Below are 5,165 nucleotides of genomic sequence, written 5' to 3'. Positions count from 1 at the left end.
ATCTCCCAACTTTGAGTTCCCTGTATTTGAGGCATAAGAAGATGATGTTGATGAGATTCCTGATGAGGTTATCCGTCTACTTGAGTACGAGGAGAAGATCATTCAGCCACATCTTGAGAATCTAGAAACAATCAACTTGGGGTCTGAAGACTGCATCCTGTAGCACCTCAAATTTGCACCTACCATTTTGTACATACATTTTCATGTTTAGGATATTAGCATTACATTGTCCACTGCATAGCATTGCATTGTCCCTTGACCTAGTGCAAGTCATCAGCTAGACTGGTTAGGAGATCAGTTGTGCAAGCAACCAAGTGCATGTCCTATTGAAGAAAAGCCCTATGGTTGGTTTAACAAGTTCATATGACCTAGGGATCATTTTGAAGTGGTTTGGCCAAAGGTTGGATGCTCAGAGATCATCAGTCAAGATGCAATTCATTTGAAACCCTAGAAAGTCAACCAAAGTCAACTGTGTGTTCAAGCACAAATTTGAAGGGGGGAGATGGTTAGAAAGGCCTCATTCATGTCCATACAAGTCTCATTTGACATTTCAAAGATCAAGATTGAAGAATTTGAGGTCAGATGAAAACTTTCCAAAAATAGAAAGTGACCTGTAATTTCAAACTGCCAAAAATGGAAAGGTTTTCTCCTCAAGATTACATGTCCAAGAATGCTTCAAATGAAATTTTGTCCAACATGAAAGTTGAAGATATTGCTCTCACCTTTCCAAAAAGTCCAAGAACATGAATTTCTCATGTGTGGTGGAGAAAATATGGATCAATCATTGTCAAGCAAATTTGAAGTTCAAAAGGGGATAACTTTCACACCAAAAGGCCAAATGGAGTGGGATTTTTTGCAACATTCTTGTTTTAACATGAGCTATCCAAAACATGCATCATGAACCATGCATTCCCATTACAAAATTTTGGCATTTTCATTTGAATTCCATTTGCAATTTGGAGGGAAAAATCTAATTTGAAAAATAAGCATTTTCCACACATGGTATCGTCGGTATTTGGCTCCAAATTGATTTTTGAGATGAATTAACACAAGACTCGTGTACTGTAGCATGCATTTCATGTACATGAGGGTGAATTCCCAATTTGCCATAACACTTGCATTTCATTAATCTCTTTGACTTGGCTTAATCTTGATTAGCAAAGATCATTAACATATGGTATATAACCATAATCAAAACAGAATTGAGGATTAACACATCATTCGGTTCAGATCTAGATCAAATTGCAAAATCTCACAAACTTTTTCTCTCAACTTTTCTGCAAATTTCTCCAAAAAAACCTTGCATTGTTCTTCATTGATCCATCATCCACAAGCAACTTTGGACAATATTGAAGCAAGATTTCATCATTTTCGAGCTGTTTTAAGAACTGTTGCAGCAAGCATTCATCAATGGCAAGTGAGGATTTGAGCTGCATTAAGCACGATTGAGCATTGATCCTTCTTCCATCCATTCACATGAGCATTGGAGAACACCTGTTTTGACCTTACAAAGCCTGAAATCCACGAATCCACTTCTGCACTTCAATTCAGGTCAGGATTCGACTATCACAATTCATGAAATGTTTATGTGCTTTTGGTAGATCCTTCATAGGTGAGTGCATTGAGCTTTGAATCTTTGATTTTCATCAAGAAATAAGGAAGTTATGCTGATTTTAAGATTGATGTACAAAACTTCTTTGGCTCGATCCTTGCATGTTGTTTAGAATTAGGATAAATTGATGTTAGATTAGTGATGTGCTTGGAAAGATGAAGTTAATGATATAGGTTTTGTGCATTTTGGTGATAATTTGTTCTTGAGCTGGAAATTCGTGAAGAACATTGCATGAACCCTAGGAATATTTTCCAGAATTGCCTTTGATCCATGAGCGCTCGTTTTGCATGGTTTTTGGTGTTAGTCTGCATGTATTGGACCACGTGTCCATCCACTTAAGTGAAGGCGCGCTCAATTTCAAATCCTAACGTGGTTCGATTCTCGGTTCAGACAAATTCACATTAGGCCATTTGCATTTTTTCACCTTATGCCTTCATGTTCATGTATGCTTGCTTATGTTTTTTAATTTTTTCTCCATTTCAAAAATCCATATCTTCATGAATATTAATCCAATTGAGCTGTGGTTTTTTGCACCATTTTACTCATGATGTCTAGAATTTAATGGTGTTTTTTCAAGAAATTGTGCACGCATGGATTTTAATTTTGGCTAGGGATTGTGTGTACATGTGTTTTCTTGACATGCCTTGCCATTTTGATTGTGAAATGATGAGATTTTATCCAACACTCTTGAAATTTTGTGTGCTTAAAATAGACATCCTTAGGGACATTTTGGTGTAGAGTTTGCATTTTTCCCATTCCTGGTTGATGAGATATGCTCTGTTGAATGTAGGTGTGACAATGTGTGTCACACCTTTGCTTGCTTGACTTGTTGATTTTCATTACCATGCCAATTCAATGCCAATTGATGAGATTTTTTGCATGAGGCTTCTTCTGGATGTTAGGATCATTCATGAATTTTGTGGAATTTTTGGATGCAATTTGGATTTGTTTGAGATTTTCTCTTCTGATTGGTCATGTGTGGACTTTTTGAGAGTCATGATTTTCAATGATTTGTGAAATGATGGTTGTGTATCATATGAGCTTGAAATTTTGTGGATTGATTCTAGACACCTTGAAGTTTATCTTGGATTTGGTTTGATACATTTATCATGTTTAGGTTCTGTTTTAGGCTTGTGTTAAGATGATGTAGCAAATTGTGCTTTGTTTGAGCTTGTTTTGCCTTGCCTTGCCTTAGGGAATTTAATTGACATGCTTATACTTGCCCAAATGACTTGAATTTTGGTGTGTTAATCATGTGATGAGTGCTGTTTAGCCATGATTTTTATTGAGATTTATTGAATTGTTTTTGAGTTGATATGGATTGGATCTTTCTGTTTACTTCAATGAGCTTTCAACTTGCATGCCTTGCCATGATTGAGTTGTGAAATGAATTTGGTTGATGATATTGATATGGGACCACTTGGATATTGTTCTTAATTGGTTTAACTTGATTCATGTCAATTTTCATGTTCTGTTTTGGATTATTTCTCCCACTTTGACCCTAGGCCTTGTCCTAGTGGTTTATGCTTATGTTTGAGTTGTGCTTTCAGGACAAGAAGCATATGGCCATGAGGAGATTAATTCATTGGCTTGAATGGACTTATTTGGTTGATGTTGACTAACCTTGACTTGTTGTGTAGGTGGCTTTTAGCTCATTTGAGTTGAACTTGTGCCTTGCACATTGTGGCCTTGCTTGTTTGTTTGACTGTGTACAATTGACTGTTGACCATTGTCTGTTTGACTTTTGTTTGATTTGTATACTGATTGAGTTGGATTGTTTTCAGGTACTTTAGTTGCTATAGTTCATTGTGAACTTGCTTTTGCTTTGCTTGATAGCTTGAGCATTGAGGTATAATGTCTCTGACTTCATGTAGTCTGGAAGACCTATCCTGTTACTTGGGCAGGCACCTGTCTGAAGCCCTCCTTAAGAGGCAATGTTTGTGTTTGTTTACATTTGTCCCTGTACATATTCAAAAGACCTCCTAAGTGAAGAGGCATTGGCAGATACAAGGGATGTGCAACCCATCCCCTGCTATTCAGTGTGTCATCTGCTTTGCTCACACCATTGTGTTGATGCATTGTAGATACTAACCCAAGATCCTTGTACAATTGTGTCAGTCATAAGTGTAGAAGGGTTCCAACTTTCTGAACCCACACTTTCATCTGTTTGAAGCTCTCCCAGGCCAGGGATAAGAGCTGTGAGGCACACCCCTCACTTCCCATTCATCTGCTTCACCCTAACTCTCAATGTTAGGGTTAAGAGCAACTCACACCCCATTCCAGTTGGCTTGTTTGTCGAGGTTGATATGACCCCTTGACTAAAGCCTAGCCTTGTGTGAGCCCACTTTGTTTGTATATAGTGTGTGCTATTTGTGTGATTGTTTGCTTTGCCTTTGCTGATTAGGATAGCTTGCTCTATGTGCAAGTTAGATAGCAACCTTAACTTAGGGATCGTATGCATGACAACTTCTAGGCTCGAGTCGTAGTCTCCCTAGTAGTTTGTGTCTCCCTTTGTATCTGGTTAGGCTAGTCCTTTTTCCCTGCGTAAGGGAACTACGTCGCCCTGATCCTCATACCAAATGAGGTACGTAGGCAGGAGATTGAGCTGATCTCTCCGGGCACCTTTTTTCTTTTTGTGTGTGTTTGTTGGTTCGGACGCTAATGTAAGTCCAGCTATTGGCATTCGGGTTCCATGTTTGCCCGTTTTGTGTGGAGTCTGACGTAAGTCCAACGATTAGCCGTCGGTTTCCTTTGTTTGTGTGGTTTTGTTTGGCGTGCGTGAGCCGAGCTACGAGTTCTCTGATTCTTCTTTGTCCGAGAAGATACGTATGCATAGGATGCGACATCCTAGCGAGCACGTTTCCCCTGTCCCGAACTACGTCGACTCTGATGTCTATGCCTGATAGACTACGTAGGCCCAGGATGCGATATTCTGCCGAGTCAGTTTCCTTTGTTTTCTGTGTCTCTTTCAGCCAGTGTTTGATGTGTGTTTGAGGAGTTTTTAGCAACCCTTATTCCTTCCTTTTGTGCGTGGATCCCGTCGAGTACGACGGATGCATAGGGGTGCTAATACCTTCCCTTCGCATAACCGACTCCCGATCCCATTCTCTTTGGTCGCGAGACCATGTCTTTTCCAGGTTTACTTCGAGCGTTTCCTTTCCCTCTCCTGGGATAAATAACGCACGCTGGCGGCTCTATTGTCTTGTTTTCTCACCGGTTTTTCGCGTAATGCGACACATCTGTGAAGTGAAGATTGTGGCACTCCTTGAAGAGTCTGTTAAGAAGGGGTTGATTGAGTTGCTACGAGAATATGTCGACGTCTTTGCCTGGTCGTATGAAGACATGCCTGGTCTAGATACTGATATCGTGCAACATTTCTTGCCATTGAAGCCTGAGTGTATGCTTGTGAAGTAAAAGCTCAGAAGAACTCATCCTGATATGGCAGTGAAGATTAAAGAAGAAGTTCATAAGCAAATTGATGCGGGGTTTCTGGTGATTTCTACATATCCTCAATGGGTGGCCAATATTGTGCCTGTACCTAAAAAAGACGGAA

The sequence above is a fragment of the Lathyrus oleraceus genome, chromosome 6, assembly GCF_024323335.1.
Source record: "Lathyrus oleraceus cultivar Zhongwan6 chromosome 6, CAAS_Psat_ZW6_1.0, whole genome shotgun sequence".
NCBI lineage: Eukaryota > Viridiplantae > Streptophyta > Magnoliopsida > Fabales > Fabaceae > Lathyrus > Lathyrus oleraceus.
The sequence above is the reverse complement of the archived record's forward strand: the minus strand, read 5'-3'. Positions refer to the sequence as shown.